The 25,064-nt window shown below is 49.0% G+C and overlaps 1 long non-coding RNA gene across 2 annotated transcripts; it reads right to left on the minus strand.

Moving 5' to 3' along the window:
* Nucleotides 1-4,724: 4,724 nt before the first annotated feature.
* On the minus strand, nt 4,725-22,477 carry LOC116967612. 2 transcript variants are annotated; one of them, XR_004410274.1, is made up of 4 exons: nt 15,110-15,120; nt 14,875-14,879; nt 9,809-9,902; nt 4,725-4,899 (listed from the first exon to the last, which is right to left on the minus strand). It is a non-coding gene; the product is annotated as an uncharacterized LOC116967612 (long non-coding RNA). The 2 variants fall into 2 exon arrangements; XR_004410273.1 differs by lacking the exons at nt 14,875-14,879; nt 15,110-15,120 and adding an exon at nt 22,409-22,477.
* Nucleotides 22,478-25,064: the final 2,587 nt, after the last annotated feature.

Here is a 25,064-nt window from a genome sequence, read left to right on the forward strand (position 1 = left end):
CTTCATGGTCTTCAGAGCGAACATTGACTATGTTTGATAACGGAATGCAATGAAATGTGTTTTAATTCCCAATGTTATTATTTGTTTTTGACATCTTTAAATATATTACCAAAAGGACATTTGCTGCAGTTATGTCCTTTGGCCAGCTCTTGCCATTTGTGTAATGTTTAACATGTCAGATGGGTATAGTAGGTTTTAACAGCTATTATCATAAAATGCCTTTAGAAATTGCCTTGCAACCCGTATATTTTGTTATGGATAAATTATGTGGAAAGCCAGAGTGTTTCTGTGCCAATAGCAATATTGACCCATGCTATGGCCATGTAATGGTGATTTTCGGTCCATTACAGAAAACATGCTTGCATCAATTGCAATATGTAAAAAGAATTGAGATATTGTATTATAATTTTGCTGCATGCCATTGCGGTATATATAATGTCTTGATTGGTGAATATGTTTAGTTTGCGTCTTTATTTGAAGCAGAAATAAAATTTGAATGTAGACAAAAGTGCTGGAGAAACTCAGCAGATGTGGCAGCATCCTTCAGACTGATGGGTTTCGGCCTGAAACATTGGCTATTTCCTTCGCTCCATAGATGCTGCTGCACCTGCTGAGTTTCTCCAGCACTTTTGTCTACCTTCGATTTTCCAGCATCTGCAGTTCCTTCTTGAACATAACATGTGAATGCTTCATAGAGCATAATTCCAACTGGTAACTACGCACTTCGTCCAAGTACATTATCACACGCTTCATGCAAACAGTCTTAAATGACCACCTAAACTGTCATTTGGCAACCTAAAAAGTTGTCAAGGTTGCCCGGCTGGCAACAGGGAAAAAAAGTTAAGCGAGAGCCCTGGAGGCGTATGGTTTCAGACGGCTCACTGTCCCAGTCCAGCCAAGCCCGGAAGGCATCGGTCAACTGATCCAGCTCCTTCTCCATTCTGTGCATTCGCACCTGCAGGCCAGCCTAGGAACAGAGCAAGACGGTCAGCTTGGGCAGTATGGAGGCGCAGGGGTAGGGTTGCTGCCTTACAGCGCCGGAGACACGAGTTTGATCCTGACTACAGGTGATGCCTGTACGAAGTTTGTACGTTCTCCCCGTGACCTGCATGGGTTTTCTCTGAGATCTTCGGTTTCCTCCCACACTCCAATGAGGTACAGGCTTGTAGATTAATTGGCTTAGTATTAATGTAAAATTGTCCCTAGTGTGTGTGGGATGGTGTTAGTGTGCGGGGATCACTGGTCGTTGTGGACCTGGTAGGCCAAAGGCCCTGTTCCCGCGCTGTATCTCTGAACTAAAGTCCATATCAACCTGACCCAGAATATCGCCATCGCCGCCCTTCAATGAGACCGTGCACCGCACATTTATTGTCAAGGCCACGTTCCACAGCATGGAGGGGAGACACCTCCAACCTAATGCAGGCCAACTGCAGCCCACACAGGCAAACTCTCCATCCTACAACCCCATCTCAACCCCCAACTCTCCACCCCATTCACTCTGCCCCCAACCCACCCAGCAGCCCACCCCTTCTCCTACACTTATCTCACATCTCTCCTCTATTTCCCCCTCAACTACTTTCTCCCCAGGGTGGAAATGTCAAGGACCAGAGGGCATAGCTTTACGATGAGAGAGATAAAGTATAAAAAGTGATAGCTTTTTTATACCAGGTGGATGCTTGGAACACGCTCTGCCAGGAGACGCAGTGGAGGCAGATACGATAGAGGCATTTGATAGTCGTATGGAGATGCAGGGAATGGCGGGGTATGGATTGTGTGCAGGCAAGCAAGATTAGTCATCTTTGCATTATGTTCCACATTGACATTGTGGGCTGAAAGGCTAATCCCCCTGCTGCTCTCTCCTCTCACCCACATTTCCAGCACTCCTCAGCCTTTCATCTCTGCTCACCCATTCCCCCACTAGCCATGGGAAAGCTTTGATCAACATTTCTCCAGTGACAGCTCTGGTTCAAGTCGTTCCAGCAACAACACTTACGGGCTACAGGAAGGTCAAATCCCACCTCGGGCGTGAGCGCGTGTGTGTGTGTGGGCGACACCTCTCGGGTGTGGAATTAAACGCTGCCTTGTCCCTGGGTGGCAGCTCTGGCCAACACCTCCCAACCACAGCCACAAAGCTGCAAGTCTCACTGCTCTTTCTGCCTGGGGATTGTGTGTAGTTCAAGCCTCTGCCCCACTTGCGTGTCCTTGGCACGCTAATTACGTGACCTCGGGGTCGCATTGAGGCGCGACATTCCCGCGAAGGTCGTGCGCGATTTCATGCGCCCGCACAGACGTCTGGAGCGCATGACGTCATTTGAAGATGGACACAAAATGCAGGAGTAACTCAGCGGGACCGGCAGCATCTCTAGAGAGAAGGAATGGATGATGTTTCGTGTCGAGACTCTTCTTCAGTCTGAATGAAGGGTCTTGACTCGAAACGTCACCCATTGCTTCTCTCCAGAGATGCTGCCGGTCCCTCCGAGTTTCTCCTGCATTTTGTGTCTATCTTCAATTTTCTTGGCCACAGTCTGGGAGTAGAAGTGGGGGCGGATCCGGACCGCAACGGCCATGAGCCCCAGGCCGAGTTCGGCGATTGTTTGCCTGCTTCTGCTGCTGTTGGAGGTGAGACGTTGCATCGCGCCAGGGTCTTGGGACTGTCCCACTTTGGCCGTCAGTTACGCGACAGGTCGTTGGCGCGTGAAGATTTCGTTCGCTACAAAATTTTGGAGCACCGCACGATATCGCGCACAACTCCATACCCCTCCGCGCTTCTCAGTGCGACCTTTCCCGCGCGGCCATACGATCCCCGTGCGCCTCAACGTGACGACGAGGTCGCGTAATTTGCGTGACAAAGACACGTAAGTGGGACAGGCCCTTTATATTCATTTAGAGATACAGCAAGGAACAGGCCCTTTGGCCCATCGGGTCTGCACCGACCAGCGATCCCCATGCACTCACACTGTCCCACACACACTAGGGACAATTTATACCAAGCCAATTAACCAACAAACCTGTACGTCTTTGGAGTGTGGGAGGAAACCAAAGATCTCGGAGAAAACCCTCACGGTCATGGAGAGAACGTACAAACTTCGTACAGACAGCACCCGTAATCAGGATTGAACCCATGTCTCTGGTGCTGCAAGCGCTATAAGGCAGTAACTCTACCACTATGCCACCGTACCGCCCTTGATTCCACATTTACTGACCGGAGCAGACATCCATACCATATACGGTAACCGTCAAATGACAAAGATTGCTTTGGATCTAAATAAGTATGAGTTGGCTCATGGATTTTTCTCACGAGGGAGGTGAGCTGGCCACACAGAAGCGGGCAGCTAACGAAGGGTGTGCAAACCACACACATGGGCGGGAAGCTGAAAGCTGCACAGCACGGCCCGTGTCGAGAAACCAGCTAGCAAGCTGTCAGAATGCATAGGAGGGAACTGCAGATGCTGGTTTAAACCGAAGATAGACACAAAAACTGGAGTAACCCAGCGGGTCAAGTAGCATCTCCAGAGAGAAAGACTAGGTGACGTTTCAGGTTGAGAACTTCGAGGAATGTCACTTATTCCTTTCGCCAGTGAATCTGCCTGACCTGCTGAGTTACTCCAGCATTTAATGTCTAGCAAGTCTGTGCAGTTGTGCGCAGGGGCGGAAATCGCTATCAAAACATGGGGGAGGCACAATTCCTTGGTGGACACGCACTTGCGCGCACACTCACACGCACGGACACACACGCACATACACACACGAGGCTTTGGCCGTGGGCCCTGTGGATGGTAACATCGGGAACCGACCTGGTTGGTGACCGACTCCGAACTCCAGCAACAGCAGCTTCGTCCGTCCCGAATCGTGGGGCTTGAATCGGCCCGTTCGCGGGGCCTTTCATCGGTCGGCGCAGTTTAAAATCGGCCGGCGGGGGCTTCAACATCGGGAGCCTCGATCGCCTCGATGCAGCAGATTGATTTTAAGCCATGCCGGGCGATGAAAGGGCCCGTGAATCGGCCGATTCAGCCCTTAGAAAACCTGATACCCACTTGAATCTTTCAAAAGCTGCAATGTGATAAATAAATAAAACTGAAACAAAGATAGGCAAACAGAAGAACCGACCTTGGAGGGGAAGAAATACTAAATAACGCGAGTGACCTGAATGAAGGACTTACCTGCAAGCCAGCCATGAAACCCGTTTGACCCGTTTAAACATTTCCCATCCACCAATACATCCAATTAGTTCAAATGATAGCTGGACCCTCATCAGACAGCTTTAAGAAATTCTCTGTGAATACCTCCAGTAATACTTGAAGGTCAAAACACAACTGGTGACACATTGTGTTAATACGATGTTACTAGAGACAATTAACAAACGCTTCACAGTGACACCCCCACTGTCTTGCGGGAAGCCCAGTTTTCCAACTTGCTTGGCAAGGCCAACTAACAACATGTTGCATGACTACAACACCAAGACTATCCTGGAGTCCCAGGGATGGACATGATTGTGCCGATGACCTCCTGTGATTGTGCAAGTTACTGGGTCGCTGGTGGCTGTACCAGAATGTGGGAAAGAGGTGAATGGACTGCGAGGGATCCTGCAGCCAGGGCAGCTCCATGGTAATAAGGTCATAAATGATAGGAGCAGAATTAGGCCATTCGGCCCATCTACTCCGGCATTCAATCATGGCTGATCTATCTCTCCCTCCTAACCCCATTCTCCTGCCTTCTCCCCATAACCCGACACCCGGACTTCTCACGGGCAGCCGTGACCTACGGAGGCGGAGGGCACCAGGAAGAAGAGTGAGTGTGCACGAGGATGGGACGGTCAGGGGCTCACCTGAGTGCTTTCCAGCACGTCTGGCTTCTCGGCTCGAGACCAGATATCTCTGGATGACATCAAGAGGCCAACACCTGCAGAGGCAGAAAGGTTGCACTGAAGCAAGCAACATTCAAGGTATGCAGTCGCCTCAGTCCACTCACTGTGCTCAGTCTGCCTAGACCTACCTGATCTCCCAGTTGCCAAACACTTTAATTATCCTTCCCATTCCCACACTTAACCTTTCTGTCCTGGGCCTCCTCTATAGTCAGAGTGAGGCCAAATGCAAATTGGAGGAATAACATCTCATATTTTGCTTGGACAGTTTAAAATCCAACAGTATAGAAACATAGAAACATAGAAATTAGGTGCAGGAGTAGGCCATTCGGCCCTTCGAGCCTGCACCGCCATTCAATATGATCATGGCTGATCATCCAACTCAGTATCCCGTACCTGCCTTCTCTCCATACCCTCTGATCCCCTTAGCCACAAGGGCCACATCTAACTCCCTCTTAAATATAGCTAATGAACTGGCCTCGACTACCCTCTATGGCAGAGAGTTCCAGAGATTCACCACACTCTGTGTGAAAAAAGTTCTTCTCATCTCGGTTTTAAAGGATTTCCCCCTTATCCTTAAGCTGTGACCCCTTGTCCTGGACTTCCCCAACATCGGGAGCAATCTTCCTGCATCTAGCCTGTCCAACCCCTTAAGAATTTTATAAGTTTCTATAAGATCCCCTCTCAATCTCCTAAATTCTAGAGAGTATAAACCAAGTCTATCCAGTCTTTCTTCATAAGACAGTCCCGACATCCCAGGAATCAGTCTGGTGAACCTTCTCTGCACTCCCTCTATGGCAATAATGTCCTTCCTCAGATTTGGAGACCAAAACTGTACGCAATACTCCAGGTGTGGTCTCACCAAGACCCTGTACAACTGCAGTAGAACCTCCCTGCTCCTTTACTCAAATCCTTTTGCTATGAAAGCTAACATACCATTCGCTTTCTTCACTGCCTGCTGCACCTGCATGCCTACTTTCAATGACTGGTGTACCATGACACCCAGGTCTCGCTGCATCTCCCCTTTTCCTAGTCACCTTGCAGTCTCCTAGCATCCTCCTCACAGCTAACACTGCCCCCCGGCTTAGTGTCATCCGCAAACTTGGAGATATTGCCTTCAATTCCCTCATCCAGATCATTAATATATATTGTAAATAGCTGGGGTCCCAGCACTGAGCCTTGCGGTACCCCACTAGTCACTGCCTGCCATTGTGAAAAGGACCCGTTTACTCCTACTCTTTGCTTCCTGTTTGCCAGCCAGTTTCCCCACTACCGATGTTAGACTAACTGGTCTGTAATTCCCCGTTTTCTCTCTCCCTCCCTTCTTAAAAAGTGGGGTTACGTTTGCTACCCGCCAATCCTCAGGAACTACTCCAGAATCTAAAGAGTTTTGAAAGATTATTACTAATGCATCCACTATTTCTGGAGCTACTTCCTTAAGTACTCTGGGATGCAGCCTATCTGGCCCTGGGGATTTATCGGCCTTTAATCCATTCAATTTACCCAACACCACTTCCCGGCTAACCTGGATTTCACTCAATTCCTCCAACTCCTTTGACCCGCGGTCCCCTGCTATTTCCGGCAGATTATTTATGTCTTCCTTAATGAAGACGGAACCAAAGTAGTTATTCAATTGGTCCGCCATATCCTTGTTCCCCATGATCAACTCACCTGTTTCTGACTGCAAGGGACCTACATTTGTTTTAACTAATCTCTTTCTTTTCACATATCTATAAAAACTTTTGCAGTCAGTTTTTATGTTCCCTGCCAGTTTTCTTTCATAATTTATTTTTCCTTTCCTAATTAAGCCCTTTGTCCTCCTCTGCTGGTCTCTGAATTTCTCCCAGTCCTCCGGTATGCTGCTTTTTCTGGCTAATTTGTACGCATCATCCTTCGCTTTGATACTATCCCTGATTTCCCTTGTTATCCACGGATGTACTACCTTCCCTGATTTATTATTTTGCCAAACTGGGATGAACAATTTTTGTAGTTCATCCATGCAGTCTTTAAATGTCTTCCATTGCATATCCACCGTCAACCCTTTTAGAATTAATTGCCAGTCAATCTTGGCCAATTCTCGTCTCATACCCTCAAAGTTACCTTTCTTTAAGTTTAGAACCATTGTTTCTAAATTAACAATGTCACTCTCCATCCTAATGAAGAACTCAACCATATTGATTTCTATAACTTCAAGTAAACCTTGCATCCCCTCGCTCTCCATCCCTCCCCCACCCAAGTTATACCAGCTTCAAAGTCGTCTTGATGAGTCTCATTGTCTGTAGACTTTCTCACCCAACAAACGGCTAACAACAGCCTGTTTCTTTTATCATAGTTACATTTTTTGCATATCTTTCATTCATTTGTTCAATATCACTCTACATCACTGTCTATATCTCTCATTTCCCTTTCCCCCGACTCTCAGTCTGAAGAAGGGTCTTGACCCAAAACGTCACCTATTTCTTTTCTCCAGAGATTCTATCTGACCTACTGGGTTACTCCAGCATTTTGTGTTTATCTTCAGTGTAAACCAGCACCTGCAGTTTGTTCCCACACATTACCCGTTGCTTTTTACCATAAATCTAATTTTGGTTCCAATGTACCATTCACCTTTTACTTTTTGACCAGCCTGCCATATGGGACCTTGTCAAAAACCTCACTGAAAACCATAATCTCCATGGAACATGCTGCCCTTATCAATTCTTTGTCACCAACTCACACATTTAACCATCAGTCAGACAGAGCCTTCCTGCAAGAACTCCATCCTGACGACCTCTCCTTAACTCAACTTTTAGACAATAGACAATAGGTGCAGGAGTAGGCCATTCGACCCAGCACCGCCATTCAATATGATCATGTCTGATCATCCACAATCCTGCCTTCTCACCATATCCATTGACTCCGCTATCTTTAAGAGCTCTCTCTTGAAAGCATCCAGAGAATTGGCATTCACTAGCAAGAATGTCCTTCCTCAAATTTGGAGACCAAAACTGCACACAATACTCCAGGTGTGGTCTCCCTAGGGCCCCGTACAACCGCAGAAGGAACTCTATGCTCCTGTACTCAACTCCTCTTGTTATGAAGGCCTACATGCAATTCGCTTTCTTCACTGCCTGCTGTACCTGCATGCTTACTCTCAGTTCTAAAAATCATTCAATTCCAAAATTAATGTTGTACCATTTTGAATCTATTCCAATAATTTGTCCTCCACAGTTAAGCTAACTGGCCTGTAACTACTTGGGCTCTCCCATGCTCCCTTTTTAAACAACCGTATGTTAGTAATCTAATCCTCCAGTCTTACTCCTGCAGTGAGGAAGAATCAAAATATCACGGTTGGAGCATCTATAATTTCTTCCCTGGCTCCCTTCAACATCCTGGGATACATTTTATCCAAGCCTGGTGAGTTACCCATTGACTAAAATGACCGACCCTCAATGCCTCCCCTTATTCTCTGCACGTCCCATACAATATTTCACATTTGTTTACTGTAACAATATTATCCCCCTCGTATAAATAGTTACAACTAATCACGATTCACCTCCGGGGAATTGACAACAGACAATAGGTGCAGGAGCGGACCATTCTGCCCTTCGAGCCAGCACCGCCATTCATTGTGATCATGGCTGATCATCCCCAATCAGTACCCCGTTCCTGCCTTCTCCCCATATCATAGAAACATAGAAAATAGGTGCAGTAGTAGGCCATTCAGCCCTTCGAGCCTGCACCACCATTCAATATGATCATGGCTGATTATCCAACTCAGTATCCTGTACCTGCCTTCTCTCCATACCCCCTGATCCCTTTAGCCACAAGGGCCACATCTAACTCCCTCTTAAATATAGCCAATGCACTGGCCTCAACTTCCTTCTGTGGCAGAGAATTCCAGAGATTCACCACTCTCTGTGTGAAAAATGTTTTCCTTATCTCGGTCCAAAAGGAATTCCCCCTTATCCTTAAACTGTGATCCCTTGTTCTGGACTTTCCCAACATCAGGAACAATCTTCCTGCATCTAGCCTGTCCAACCCCTTAAGAATGCTGTAAGTTTCTATAAGATCCCCCCTCAATTTTCTAAATTCTCACGAGTACAAGTCGACTCTATCCAGTCTTTCTTCATATGAAAGTCCTGACATCCCAGGAATCAGTCTGGTGAACCTTCTCTGTACCCCCTCTATGGCAAGAATGTCTTTCCTCAGATTAGGAGACCAAAACTGTAAGCAATACTGCAGGTGTGGTCTCACCAGGACCCTGTACAACTGCTGTAGAACCTCCCTGCTCCTGTACTCAAATCCTTTTGCTATGAATGCTAACATACCATTCGCCTTCTTTACTGCCTGCTGCACCTGCATGCCTACTTTCAATGACTGGTGTACCACGACACCCAGGTCTCGTTGTATCTCCCCTTTTCCTAATCGGCCACCATTCAGATATTAGTCTACTTTCCTGTTCGCCACCAAAGCGGATAACCTCACATTTATCCACATTATACTGCATCTGCCATGCATTTGCTCACTCACCCAGCCTATCCAAGTCACCTTGTAGCCTCCTAGCAACCTCCTCACAGCTAACACTGCCCCCCAGCTTCGTGTCATCCGCAAACTTGGAGATGTTGCATTCAATTCCCTCGTCCAAATCATTAATATATATTGTAAATAGCTGGGGTCCCAGTACTGAGCCTTGCGTTTCCCCACTAGTCACTGCCTGCCATTCTGAAAAGGACCTGTTTACTCCTACTCTTTGCTTCCTGTCTGCCAGCCAGTTCTATCCACATCAATACTGAACCCACAACACCATATGCTTTAAGTTTGTATACTAATCTCTTATGTGGGACCTTGTGGAAAGCCTTCTGAAAGTCAAGGTGGGGAGAAGATGGAGGAGGCAGTGGGGATGGGTGACTTTGCTTCAGTTGACCAGGTGGAGGAAGGGAGTCTGTGGATCCCCGGAGCACGTACCTGGACAGAGTAAAGACATCGATCAAGGAGATGGCCGTTGTTAACTGGTACCAGGCTGTTGCCAACCACCAGTACACCAGGGGCAGAGCTTTTTCTGAAAGAGATAGGAACACAACATGGGACAACGTTGGGCCCCGATGCTTCCCATCAGTGGAAGCGGAGACTCTCCAACACGGAACCCGCTGATACTGTGGAACAACGTGAGGCTGGGAGACCTTCTCCCCTGCAGGGACCACCACAGAAAGTCCACCGCAAGGTGGTGGCAGGAGAACCCGGGGAGCTACAGGGCACCCGAGAAAAAATAGGTCGCAGGGATATCAAGGGGACAACAGTACTCCAGCAGCCATGACGGGACAAATGGCCTCCTTTTGTGTCCAGACTAAAGAAATGGGAGATTGTCAATGACACTTCCATTGAGCAGGGAGAATCACCTTTCAACACAGAGAGATTGCCTGGGTTGTGGATGGATAGCAGCCCCCTCTGTCCCAGTCAATCTTATCCTACAATCAACATGGGCAAAGATAGACACAAAAAGCTGAAGTACCAGCGGGTCAGGCAGCATCTCTGGAGAAAAGGAATAGGTGACGTTTCGGGCCGAGACCCTTCTTCGGAAACCGAGGCCTCCAGTACGGAAGCGGCCGTTGTAGGGTTCCCATGCCGCTGTGAGGATTCTCCCGACGCTGGAGCACCATCACCCGGCGAGAACGGCCTAGAACATCGGGCCTCCGTGGAGGCAACTGTGGAGGCCTCAGTAGGCCCGACTATGGGTGAACTGGGGTTGGGGACTGGACATTGTGCCTTCCCCCATAATGGGTAACCATTGTGGGGGGATGTTTTTATGTTTAAATTTCTTTATTACTGTTATGTCTGTATTCTTTCTTTATGTGCTGCACGGAGAGGACGCTGGCGCTCTTTGTTCCCCGCTTCTCCGTCTGCTAGTGTCTGTTACTATTGTAAAGCGACTTTGAGTCTTAGAAAAGCGCTATAAAAATTAAATTTATTATTATTATTATTATTATTATTGCAAAACCACCATCAGGCTGGCAAATCACTCCATTCCTCACCCACACTTTGTAAAATCCCACCACCTGTTTGTGTTGCTTCTTCCTGCCTATAATCAGAAACGGAAGATTGTGGCACTGGTGCAAAGATCTGTAAAGCGCAGGTCGGGGTGGGGGGGGGGGGGGGATCATTATAGGATTACTTTGATTCGGTGGACTAGGCCATGTTCAAGGATTCATCAGCGGCCCTGACCGATTATGCCATGGTCATCACCAACTTCATTAAGGAATCCACGGATGAATATGTACTTAGAAAAAATTCCAAGTCTTCCCAGGCCGGAAGCCCTGGATGTGCTAGGAGACTCGTATTCTGCTAATGGGCTAGATTTGCAGTGTTTAGAATTGGTCATCCAATATCATACAAGAAGTCCAGCTATGACTTCCTGAAACCCACCAAGAGCACGAAGAGACAATTTCGAGTTCAGTTGGAATCATGGATGAGTCACTGATGCATAGTCCTGCAGCGTGGAAACAGGTCCTTCAGCCCGACTTGCCCACACCAACTGACATGCCCCATCTACACAAGTCCTACCTGCCCATGTTTGGCCCATATCCATCTAAACCAATCCTGGCAATGTATATGTCTAAATGTTTCTTAAACGTTGCGGTAGTCCTTGCCTCAACTACCTCCTCTGGCAGCTTGTTCGAAGCACCCACTGCCCTTTGTGTGAAAATGTTACCACTCAGGTTCCTCATGGTTGACAACTGTGGCAGGACTTGTACACTATAACCTACAAGGGGAAACTGGATGGCATGTGGCAATGGCACATAATTTCCCAATAAGTTCAATGCCATTCACCCATTCCTTGAATGGGGAAATAATGACACATTTACACAGCCCCTGTGATCTCAGACTCTGAAGCTGATGTCAGAGCTAAATCAAAATTGTGACTCCAAGTAATGTGTCCAGCGCAGATGGTGTAACTGGACGTACTAAAGAACTGGCTAGAGTAATCAACAGGCCCGTACGAAGCTTTTCAAAAAGAGGGGTGGCACAACAGGATTACAAAAATGTTATGTGAAATAATGTGCACGCAGCGCACATCACAAGCAGGAAGCCCCTCGTGTCTGGGTTCTAGGCTCTGTGGTTTTAGATGCGCTCTGGTGCATTCTGAGCCATATATTGGAGCATTTTTGCACCAAATTTATGACTAATATTTCAGAAATAATTTTGGTCATGAAAATTGAAGTTAAACTAAATGGTACATTTACATTACTATGACCGCTTTCAAACTAAGCTATTTTACACTCATACTATTATAACAAATTCTAGTTCCATGATGTCTCATAAACATGATCACAAATCACATTTTGAATTCTCAAACATAACGTGATTGTGAATAATTGCAGAGCTACCAAGTTACACTGAGCAGCATTTCTGTATTTTGATGGCTGAAAATTAGTATTTTGTTGAACGTACTACACAGAAACTGGATTTTTGAAAATCAGTATTTTGCATGCAACCGCATGTATTCTCAATTATTAGTATGGAATATTGAAAATAAGTACTACTGAATTGTGAAACCATTTTTGAAATGTGAATTTACAATTCTTGATTTTGATTCCATAACATAAAAATATATAATAACATAACATACAATTTATCATACAGTTGACCAAACAATCAAACATGCTGGCATGATGCTGCATAATCATTCAGGTGCTCCTGGTAAACGTCACATAAAGGGGAGTAGCATGGTAAGTAGAATTTTAAAGAATCATCCAGTGTTACTATTGTTGAGCCATCTCTCACTCAGCACGCAGCATGCTGGCATGATGTTGCAAAATCATTCACGTGCTCCTGAATTTATATTGCCATTTACCACTTCTACTAATGCAAAGGCATTCGTTGGCCTTAGCCCAGTGATTCCCAACCTGGAGCCAAATGGGCAATTTTCAGGGGGGGGGGGGGGGGGGGGGGGGGGGGGAGGGCACAGAAAAATTAAAGAGCCCAAGGGGGCCATGAGCTAAAACAGTTGGGAACCACTGCCTTAGCCTATATGCCATCCCTGGTTCCACAAATATAGCACCTCAGACCAGTTTATCCAGCATGGTAGTCCTCAGTTTGTTAATGCTGACAAAGCATGTTTCATTCCACAGTACACTGATGTAGGTGGACCTACTTCTACCTCTTTTTGCAGTGCCCCGTTTGGTCTCCAAGTGTGACTTTATCTTTAACTAGACCAAGTGCAGACCCGTTGGGTCTGTTTCCCCAACGTGCGGTTGTGGAGGGGGGGAAGGGGGGGGGGGAGGCGGCATGCAGCGTCACACACATTAACTATCCCCCCCCCCGCACTCACGCTAATTACCCCCTTTATATTATATTAATATTATTAATTTGCTCCTTTTACCCCATAACCATCCTATCTACTGACGCATAGCCCCCAACTTGCAGTCACATCTAGAGAGGGGGTGGGGGCGGGGGTAGAGAGTGAGGGCAGAGAGAGAAGGGGCAGAGACAGAGAGAGAGACAGAGACACAGAGAGAAGGGCAAGAGGGAGAGGGGGTGGAGAGGAGGAGAAGAGGGAGGGTGGGTGAGGGGGGGGGAGGAGGGGAGGAGAGAGAGAGGGTGAGAGTGAGGGGGAGAGAGAGGGGGTGCTGATAGGGGGGTGAGGTGGGGAGCAGGGAGGGGGAGGGAGGGGGTGGGTGGAGGGAAGAGGGTAGGGGTGCGTGGAGGGGAGGGGGTTTAGGGCAGGAATGGTGGGGGAGGGGATGGAGGGGAAGGGGAGAGAAAAAGAGGGGAGAGAGAGGGGGAAGGGGGGAAGAGGTGGGGGGAGAGGAGAGGGGGGAGAGGAGGGGGGAGAGAGAGAGAGGAGGGATAGAGAGAGAGGGGATAGAGAGAGGAGAGAGAGGGGAGAGAGAGGAGAGAGAGAGAGAGAGAGGGGGGATAGAGGGGAGAGGGAGAAAGGGGAGAGAGGGGGGAGAGAGGGGAAAGAGGGCGAGAGAGAGGGTGTGCTGAGAGGGGAGGGGGAGAGGTGGGGAGCAGGGAGAGGGAGGGAGGGTGGAGGGAAGGGGGTAGGGGTGTGTGGAGGGGAGGGGAGGGGGTTTAGGGCAGGAATGGTGGGGGAGGGGGAGAGAAAAAGAGGGGAGCGAGAGGGAGAGAGGGGGGGAGAGGAGGGGGGAGAGGGGAGAGGAGGGGGAGAGGGGAGGAGAGGGGGAGGAGGGGAGAGGGGGAGAGGAGAGGGGGGGAGGAGAAGGGGGGGAGGAGAAGGGGAGAGGTGAGGTGGGAGAGGAGAGGAGAGGAGGGGAGAGGGGAGGGGGGGAGAGGAGAGGGGGGAGAGGAGAGGGGGGGAGAGGAGAGGGGGGGAGAGGAGAGGGGGGGAGAGGAGAGGGGGGAGAGGAGAGGGGGGGAGAGGAGAGGGGGGGAGAGGAGAGGGGGGGGAGAGGAGAGGGGGGGAGAGGAAAGGGGAAGGAGGAATCTAAAAAACATTTTAGAAACATTTAGAAACTTTTTGCAAACATTTTAGAACCAATACATACTTTTTGCAAACATTTTAGAACCAATAGACACATTCTGCAAGCGTTTTAGAACCACTAAGGACACTTACATTTGAGTAGACATGTGTTCAGTGTTATTCACAGCTCAGGGAAACGTGACCCTCTGCCTTCCTCCAGATTGCAGACACTGATTTAGGCACACCACTTCCTGGTTTTATAGTCCCTCCCCCCTGCCGCCAGCAGGGGCAGCAAAGAGAATGGGGAATTCTGTAAAATCATTAATATCTCTGTCATTTGTCATCGACGGGAAAATTCCTCGGCACACATACGGCGGAGGGGGGCTCTGAGCAAGGTGGCCAAAAATGATGGCCGTAGGTGGCGGCGTTCTCTCGGAAATCACAGCACAGATGTCAAAACCGGTCAAGAACAGACTTTTAGTAATATAGATGGCAGTCCTCAGTCCGTTAACGCTGTCCAAGGCCTGTGTCATTCCGCACCTAGTACACCGATGTTGGTAACCCGACTTCTACCTCTTCTTTGGGTGAGGGGATTAGCATCAAGACTTACCTGGCCTCCGGCAGCCCCCAGCAGAGCGGGCAGCTGTGGCTTCCGCCTGACATTGTGCTTCGCTCCAGCTCCAAGAGGCAGCTCAGGCCCGACTCGCTGGTCATGTACCTGCAGAAATGTGAGCTTGTGCGTGGAGCGGCGGCAACGCCTGCAGTTCCAAGGGCAGTGGCAGCCTGGACCAGCGGCTGCTGCCCTGCTCTAGCGGCCGGGGTGACAAGCAGCAGGGGCTGGCAACGGGAGCAGCAATGTCGGAAGAGGGGAGAATTAGCAGAGAGTACAGAGGCTGCAGCACCCCAGGTTGCACAAGTAACCACACCAGCAGCACTCCAGGGAGAAACAGCAGCCTCGCCAGCAACAACCCAGGGTGCACAAGTAACTACACCAGCAGCACCCAAGGGTGCACAAGTAACCACTCCAGCAGCGCCCCAGGATGCACCAGTCGCCACTCCAGCAGCGCCCCAGGGTGTACAAGTAAGGACGCCAGCAGCCCCACGAGAAGCAGCATCAGGTTGCCCCAAGGAGCCGCTCAAGCGGCAGGTTGGTGAAGGCGGATTATGGCGCTCGCACTCCGACCTCAGCTGCCGCTTCTCGCGAGCCTGCTCGGGCGTGGACAGTTTCTTCGAGCACTGCGGACTCGAGCATGAGGTGATTGAGAACATGGCCAGGGAGAAATTTGCCGCCGACGCCACCTTCAAAAGTGTTGCCCTCAAGTTTCACAGCGTGAGAGGCTTGTTCCACTTGGGTGACATTTTCGGCGACAGCCTGAAAAGAGGTTGTTGTGTCGTGGTCGGGTCGTGACGCGGCATGATGCGTGCTGACGCAGGTAGTGACGCGCGGTAACTCCCTGTCACCTCTGGATTTTGGAATGTTCAAAATCCAGGGGTGACATCTGGCTGTCCTGCGGGTGACGACCGGTTAGGGTTAGGGACCACAGATGGGCTGTAAAATATTCTTCCTTCAATGCATGGATTTTAAACATTAATATATTAAAATTAATACAATAAAATCAATTGTGCAAGTGAAAAGATGTGTCCAGTTTTATTTACTGATGTATTGGGCTGCTACCAGATCCAATCACCATCTCTAACTTTTCACAGGGACGGATTCAGTGAGTGTAACTGAACTCCCCTCTCCCCTCCACTTCCCACCTCCTGCCCCAATCCCTCCTTCTCCACTCCCCCCCACCCTCCCACCCTTCTCCTCCCCCCTTCTTCCCTTCCCCCCGCTCCACTCTTCTCCCTCTTCTCCAGTCCGCAAGGCCCTCACTTAACTTTTTTCCCCTTTTGCCAGCCGGGCAACCTAGGCAGCTTTTTAGGTTGTCAAATGACAGTTTAGGTGGTCATTTAAGACGGCTTGCATGACGCGTGCATTAATGTGCTCGGAAGAAGTGCGTAGTTACCAGTCGGAATTATGCTCATTGAAGCATTCACATATTATTTCTGCTTCAAATAAAGTCACAAACTAAACATATTCACCAATCAAGACATGATATATACCACAATAACATGCAGCACAATTATAATACAGTATCTCAACTCGTTTTACACGTTGCAATGAATCCAATTTCTATTATTTCTTTCCACTTCAAAACAAAAATGTGGTTGCATTATTCAGCGTATGATCAACATGTGTCAATAAATCCTGAACCATGGTAACATATATGCTTAACCATGCACACTACAGATTGATGCAAGTATGTTTTCTGTGAAGGACCAAAAATTATCATGACATGGCCATAGCATGGGTCGTTATTGCTATTGGTACACTCTCACTTCCCACATAATTTATCCACAACAAAATATATAGGTTGCAAGGACATTTTTATGATAATAGCTGTTAAAACTGACTATACCCATCTGACAGGTTAAACATTACACTAACTGACAAGAGTTGGCCAAAGGACATCAAATGCAGCAAATGTTCTTTTGGCAATATGTTTAAAGGTGTCAAAATGCCACATGACCAGACATTCAGATTAGATGAATTTGTTGTGAACAGCAATGAAGATACCCAGTTTATACGCTCCAGATTAAAAAATATATTGATAAACGCTGTTTCCATCATTCCCACTTCAGAATTAACGTTAAAATTACAACTGAAATATCTCCTGACTAAATTTGTGATGTATATGACCAACTGTAGAAGTAAAACCTGGATAAATCCAACGTATCGCTGCGAATGTTGCTCAATAAATAACTACAGTACTGATACTCCATATTAAGAGTAATGATTTGCCGTTAAAATGATTTCTGTAATAACGTGACAAATAACGTGACAATTGAACACTGCAGTTTTAATGTTTAATTTGTTCACAATTTAATTAATTCATCATTATGGATTAAAACAAATAATAACCAAGAAGAGGAAGGTGATGTGCCTCAATGACTATCGACCAGTGGCACTAATGGCGGTAGTGATGAAGTACTTTGAGAGATTGATCATGGCGCAAATCAACTCCTTCCTCGACAAAAACCTGGACCCACTGCAGTCCGCTTACCGCCACAACAGATCAACGGTGGATGCGAACTTGCTGGCCCTCCACTCCGATCTGGACCACTTGGACAACAAAAACTCATATGTCAGGCTGTTATTCATCGATGGTACACAAAATTGCTGGAGGAACTCAGCGGGTGCAGCAGCATCTATGGAGCGAAGGAAATAGGCGACGTTTCGGGCCGAAACCCTTCTTCAGACTCTGTTATTCATCGATTACAGCTCGGCATTTAACACAAACATTCCCTCCAAGCTGGTTACCAAACTCGCAGAACTGGGTCTCTGCGAATCCCTCTGCAATTGGATCCTCGACTTCCTCATTCACAGACCACAGTCTGTTCGTATTGGTGGAAATGTGTCAGCCTTGACAACAATCAGCGTGGGAGCACCTCAAGGCTACGTGCTCAGCCCCCTGCTGTACTCACTCTATACTCATGACTGCGTAGCCAGTCACAGTGCGAACTCCATCATCAAGTTCGCTGACGACACCACTGTTGTGGGACGTATCACTGATGGGGATAAGTCAGAGTATAGAAGAGAGATCGAGCAACTGTCTATATGGTGCCAGTGCAATAACCTGGCCCTCAACACCAGCAAAACCAAGGAACTGATTGTGGACTTTGAAAGGAGTAGGAGGGGAACCCACAGCCCCATTCATATCATTCAGCTGGTTGAAAGGGTCAAGAGCTTCAAATTCCTGAGCGTGCACATCTCTGAAGATCTTTCCTGGTCGGAGAACACTAATGCAATTATCAAGAAAGCTCATCAGCGCCTCTACCTCCTGAGAAGATTACGGAGAGTCGGTTTGTCAAGGAGGACTCTCTCTAACTTCTACAGGTGCACAGTAGAGAGCATGCTGACCGGTTGCATCATGGCTTGGTTCGGCAACTTGAGCGCCCTGGAGAGGAAAAGACTACAAATAGTAGTAAACACTGCCCAGTCCATCATCGGCTCTGACCTTCCTTCCATCGAGGGGATATATCGCAGTCGCTGCCTCAAAAAGGCTGGCAATATCATCATAGACCCACACCATCTCCCTGCTACCTTCAGGTAGAAGGTACAGGAGCCTGAAAACTGCAACAACCAGATTCAGGAATAGCTACTTCCCCACAGCCATCAGGCTATTAAACCTGGCTCGGACAAATCTCTGACTATTAATAACCCATTATCTGTTATTGGCACTTTATCAGTTTATTTATTCATGTGTGTATATATTTATATTATGGTATATGTACACACATCTGTTTTGTAGTAAATGCCTACCATGTTCTGTGTGCTGAAGCAAAACAAGAATTTCATTGTCCTATACAGGGATACATGACAATATACTCATTTGAATTTGAACTTAAAACACATTTGACTGCATTCCATTATCAAACATTGTCAATGTTCGCTCTGAAGACATTTCCAACGCAGTAGGGTCAGGGGGGTGGGTGAATCAGTGCGGGATGGATAGATGGGGGCAGGGCCGGCCTTAAGCCGATTTGACGATTGCCCCCAATTGGGCCCCGCGCCTAATGGGGGCCCGCACTAATGTTCCGTTTTTCGTACGGAAATACGAATTCTCTTTGTTAAATAAAGATTTTTTTTAATTCGCCATCCGGATTTTTTTTTTAAACGAACGTGTATAACAACCGCTGCATGGCCATCAGACACAAACGATTTGTTAACTAGTACTGTTAGCACTTCTTAACATGAAGTTGTTAACAAGTTGTTATATCAATCTGCATCCATCCACATTCCTCAGTAAATGTTATTGTGTTTTGAATGAGTATTAATGACGCCAGGTTCCTTTGTATAAAATTCACGCGGCGTCATAAATACTTGTTTAAAACACAATTACATTTGCTGAGGAATGTAGATCGATGACACGTTGAGAATTTCTTTAAATTCACCATCATGAGTGAGGGCCCCGGACCGCGAGAAGGGGCTTCTTCCTGGTGTACAGGTTAGTCATTCACCTACTGACCCACGTTGTGTCTCTCTGTGTTTTGCTCTCTCTCTCTCCCTCTCGCGCTCTTTCTCCCGCTCCCCATCTCGTCTCTCTCTAGCTCTCCCACTCCCTCTCTATCACACTGTCGCCTCAGCATTCCCGGAATCATTGACGTTTAGCGGTAGACAAAAATGCTGGAGAAACCCAGCGGGTGAGGCAGCCGCCTGGCCCGCTGAGTTCCTCCAGCACTCTGTGTTTTTGGTTTGGCTCTGAAGTTGAAGGTGGCTCAGCAGGACAGGCATGGGCTCTGGGGAGAGGGTTGCGTTTCTGGTCGAGACCCTTCTTCAGACAATCACGTACTCTCACCGACGAGAGTTCAATTCAGTCTGAAGAATGGTCTTCTCTCCAGAGTCGCTGCGCTGCCTGGCCTGCTGAGTTACTCCAGCTTTATGTCTATCTTCAATTTCAGAAAAATACAATTTCTCACGGGGGGCTTATAACATCTCTAAACCCCTCTGGGACCCTCTGAACACCTCTAACCCCCATCTATTTCCCTCCACAACACTTCTGAACACTTCTAAACACTTCTAAACCCACCTGAAGCACTCTAAACATCTCTAAACCGTTTAAACCCCTCTAAACTAGGAGGCTACAAGGTGACTTGTATAGGCTGGGTGAATGGGCAAATGCATGTCAGATGCAGTATAATGTGGATAAATGTGAGGTTACCCACTTTGGTGGCAAAAACAGGAAAGTAGACTATTATCTGAATGGTGGCCGATTAGGAAAAGGGGAGATGCAACGAGACCTGGGTGTCATGGTACATCAGTCATTGAAAGTAGGCACGCAGGTGCAGCAGGCCGTGAAGAAAGCGAATGGTATGTTAGCATTCATAGCAAAAGGATTTGAGTATAGGAGCAGGGAGGTTCTACTGCAGTTGTACAGGGTCTTGGTGAGATCACACCTGGAGTATTGCGTACCGTTTTGGGTTCCTAATCTGAGGAAGGACATTCTTGCCATAGAGGGAGTACAGAGAAGGTTCACCAGACTGATTCCTGGGATGTCAGGACATTCATATGAAGAAAGACTGGATAGACTCGGCTTGACTCGCTAAAATTTAGAAGATTGAGGGGGGATCTTATAGAAACGCACAAAATTCTTAAGGAGTTGGACAGGCTAGATGCAGGAAGATTGTTCCCGATGTTGGGGAAGTCCAGAAGAAGGGGTCACAGTTTAAGGATAAAGGGGAAATCTTTTAGGACTGAGATGAGAAAAACATTTTTTACACATAGAGTGGTGAATCTCTGGAATTCTCTGCCACAGAATGTAGTTGAGGTCAGTTCGTTGGCTATATTTAAGAGGGAGTTAGATGTGGCCCTTGTAGCTAAAGGGATCAGGGGGTATGGAGAGAAGGCAGGTACAGGATACTGAGTTGGATGATCAGCCATGATCATATTGAATGGCTGTGCAAGCTCGAAGGGCCGAATGGCCTACTCCTGCACCTTGTTTCTATGTTTCTATGACTGCATCCAACTGCTGTCTGGTTCGTTGATCGGTTTGCTAGATATGAACTGTTTTGGGAGAGAAAAATGCTCACGGCAGACCAAACGTGTTAAACAGAAATTGGTCAGATATTGAGCTTTACGCAGTGAGAAATCATGTGAAATCATCACTGAATTTAATTTTAAATGAATGTACCTGCATGTTATACTGTTTAGTTTGGAGATACAACCAGATAGTCTGGTTGATACAACCAGTTTAGTTTGGAGATACAACCAGATAGTCTGGTTGATACAACCAGTTTAGTTTGGAGATACAACCAGATAGTCTGGTTGATACAACCAGTTTAGTTTGGAGATACAACCAGATCCACTGAGTTCGCACCGACCAGCGATTTTTGTTACAGATTTGACAATTTTATTTGGCGGCCAATCAGACGCTGTCTCTAAGGGGGTTGCATCCAATCACCAACCAGCTTGCCTTAAAATTCCCGTCCAATCAACAAATAGATCTCCTCCCGTCCAATCAGCCGCTGTCTCCAAGGCCATTGTGTCCAATCACATAATGCAGTTTAATGGTAATTAGCAGCTGCGGTAAAGGTTGGCAGCCAGTGGAGCTACTGACAGGCAAACGGGAGGGAGCAGGAGAGGTTCACACAGTGTAGAATCCATAGCACCTAGTGTACAATTTCATAATATATACTAAATAACTGGGCTGACACACCTTGGCTGGGAACCTGGGGTTCACCAAAATTGTTCCCAATTGGGCCCCGCACATCCTAAGGCCGGCCCTGGATGGGGGGGTTGAGAAGGCAATCGGTGTGGAATGGCTGAATTGGGGCAGGGAATTAGTGCGTGTTGGTTGAGTAGGTAAAATTATGAGGGGTGAGTGCGGGGGATGATAATGGGGGGGGGGGAGGAGAGAGAGGGAGAGGGGGGAAGGGACAGGGGAGGTGGTGAGGAGGAAGGAAGGTCAGTGCTCCTCGGTTGTGTTGTGGGGTCACGGCCGCTGTGTTGTGTTGTGTTGTGGGGTCACGGCCGTTGTGTTGTGTTGTGTTGTGGGGTCACGGCCGCTGTGTTGTGTTGTGTTGTGGGGTCACGGCCGTTGTGTTGTGGGGTCACGGCCGTTGTGTTGTGTTGTGTTGTGGGGTCACGGCCGTTGTGTTGTGTTGTGTTGTGTTGTGGGGTCACGGCCGCTGTGTTGTGTTGTGTTGTGTTGTGGGGTCACGGCCGTTGTGTTGTGTTGTGTTGTGGGGTCACGGCCGCTGTGTTGTGTTGTGTTGTGTTGTGGGGTCACGGCCGCTGTGTTGTGTTGTGTTGTGGGGTCACGGCCGTTGTGTTGTGTTGTGTTGTGTGGTCACGGCCGTTGTGTTGTGTTGTGTTGTGTGGTCACGGCCGCTGCCGGGACGGGACTGGGTCCAGGGTCCGTTGTTCCTGTTTCCCGCCCGGCGACGGGAGAACGGTCTCCCCGGACAGACAGACAGACAGACAGACAGACAGACGAGCGGACGGGACGGGACGGGACCCGCTCACTGGGCGCCAGGCTGACCGATGGGGCCGCTCCGGCGGCGAGGATGGGTTTCACGGCCTCACTCACTCACTCACTCACCCAGACTAGGCCCGGATCATCGAGGCGATGCGTTGACAATGGCGGCGATCTGATCCCGCCCCCCCACTGCGTAGGCGCGGGGAGACAACGTCATTGGTCACCAGCTTCCCCCCCACTGCGCAGGCGCGGGGAGACGACGTCATTGGTCACCAGCTTCCCCCCACTGCGCAGGCGCGGGGAGACGACGTCATTGGTCACCAGCTTCCCCCCACTGCGCAGGCGCGGGGAGACGACGTCATTGGTCACCAGCTTCCCTCCACTGCGCAGGCGCGGGGAGACGACGTAATTGGTCACCAGCTTCCCTCCACTGCGCAGGCGCGGGGAGACGACGTCATTGGTCACCAGGTTCCCCCCACTGCGCAGGCGCGGGGAGACGACGTCATTGGTCACCAGCTTCCCTCCACTGCGCAGGCGCGGGTGGCCGCCAATCATCCCGCGGCCGGAACCAGATTTTTCCCGAATCTCGCACAAATTTATTTTTCCTCGGATGTTTTTTACTCTGGAAAAAAGGGGAGTTGGTCAAACCCAACGGACAGCCATGATCACGGACATCTTCAAATCTCGTTTCTGCAGTCTGAGGTTTTCCTGTGTTTGACAACATCAACCAAAGTACTGATGTTGTAGAGTTGGTACACAAAATTGCTGGGGGAACTCAGCGGGTGCAGCAGCATCTATGGAGCGAAGGAAATAGGCGACGTTTCGGGCCGAAACCCTTCTTCAGACTGATAGGGGGTGGGGAAAGAAAGAAGGACAAAGGGAGGAGGAGGAGGAGCCCGAGGGCGGGCGGATGGGAGGAGACAGCTAGAGGGTGAAGGAAGGGGAGGGGAGGGGGGGAGGGGACAGCACGGGCTAGCCAAATTGGGAGAATTCAATGTTGATGCCAAGGGGACGCAAGGACCCCAGACGGAATATGAGGTGCTGTTCCTCCAATTTCCGCTGGTGCTCACTCTGGCAATGGAGGAGACCCAGGACAGAGAGGTCGGATTGGGAATGGGAGGGGGAGTTGAAGTGCTGAGCCACCGGGAGATCAGGTAGGTTATTGCGGACTGAGCGGAGGTGTTCGGCGAAACGGTCGCCCAACCTACGCTTGGTCTCACCGATGTAAATCAGCTGACATCTAGAGCAGCGGATGCAGTAGATGAGGTTGGAGGAGATACAGGTGAACCTTTGTCGCACCTGGAACGACTGCTTGGGACCTTGAATGGAGTCGAGGGGGGAGGTGAAGGGACAGGTGTTGCATTTCTTGCAGTTGCAACGGAAAGTGCCCGGGGAGGGGGTGGTGCGGGAGGGAAGTGAAGAATTGACGAGGGAGTTGCGGAGGGAGCGGTCTTTGCGGAAGGCAGACATGGGGGGAGATGGGAAGATGTGGCGAGTGGTGGGGTCACGTTGGAGGTGGCGGAAATGGCGGAGGATTATGTGTTGTATTTGCCGGCTGGTGGGGTGAAAGGTGAGGACCAGAGGGACTCTGCCCTTGTTGCGCCACATCTTCCCATCTCCCCCCATGTCGCCACATCTTCCCATCTCCCCCCATGTCTGCCTTCCGCAAAGACCGCTCCCTCCGCAACTCCCTCGTCAATTCTTCACTTCCCTCCCGCACCACCCCCTCCCCGGGCACTTTCCGTTGCAACCGCAAGAAATGCAACACCTGTCCCTTCACCTCCCCCCTCGACTCCATTCAAGGTCCCAAGCAGTCGTTCCAGGTGCGACAAAGGTTCACCTGTATCTCCTCCAACCTCATCTACTGCATCCGCTGCTCTAGATGTCAGCTGATTTACATCGGTGAGACCAAGCGTAGGTTGGGCGACCGTTTCGCCGAACACCTCCGCTCAGTCCGCAATAACCTACCTGATCTCCCGGTGGCTCAGCACTTCAACTCCCCCTCCCATTCCCAATCCGACCTCTCTGTCCTGGGTCTCCTCCATTGCCAGAGTGAGCACCAGCGGAAATTGGAGGAACAGCACCTCATATTCCGTCTGGGGTCCTTGCGTCCCCTTGGCATCAACATTGAATTCTCCCAATTTGGCTAGCCCGTGCTGTCCCCTCCCCCCCTCCCCTCCCCTTCCTTCACCCTCTAGCAGTCTCCTCCCATCCGCCCGCCCTCGGGCTCCTCCTCCTCCTCCCTTTGTCCTTCTTTCTTTCCCCACCCCCTATCAGTCTGAAGAAGGGTTTCGGCCCGAAACGTCGCCTATTTCCTTCGCTCCATAGATGCTGCTGCACCCGCTGAGTTCCCCCAGCAATTTTGTGTACCTTCGATATTCCAGCATCTGCAGTTCCCTTTTGAACACGATGTTGTAGAGTTGGTGGCGGCCTCAATGGCTTCTCCCTGGCAACGCTGGTATCCACTGTTAATGTTATGTAGCCTCAGAAATGACCTGGAACTGCTTCAACAACAAGGCCATCCGTAGACACTATCTCACTGGCTCTCCACTCTGCCGAGGACTGTCTGGATAACAGGAACAAATACATCAGGTTAGACACAAAATGCTGGGGTACCTTAACAGGTCAGGCAGCATCTCTGGAGAAAAGGAATGGGTGATGTTTTGGGTCGAGACCTTTCTTCAGACTGAGAGTAAGAAGCGTCTCAACCCAAAATGTCACTATTCCTTTTCACCAGAGGTGCTGCCTGACCCGCTGAGTTACTCCAGCTTTTTGTAGG

The sequence above is a fragment of the Amblyraja radiata genome, chromosome 40 (genome assembly GCF_010909765.2).
Source record: "Amblyraja radiata isolate CabotCenter1 chromosome 40, sAmbRad1.1.pri, whole genome shotgun sequence".
Taxonomy (NCBI): domain Eukaryota; kingdom Metazoa; phylum Chordata; class Chondrichthyes; order Rajiformes; family Rajidae; genus Amblyraja; species Amblyraja radiata.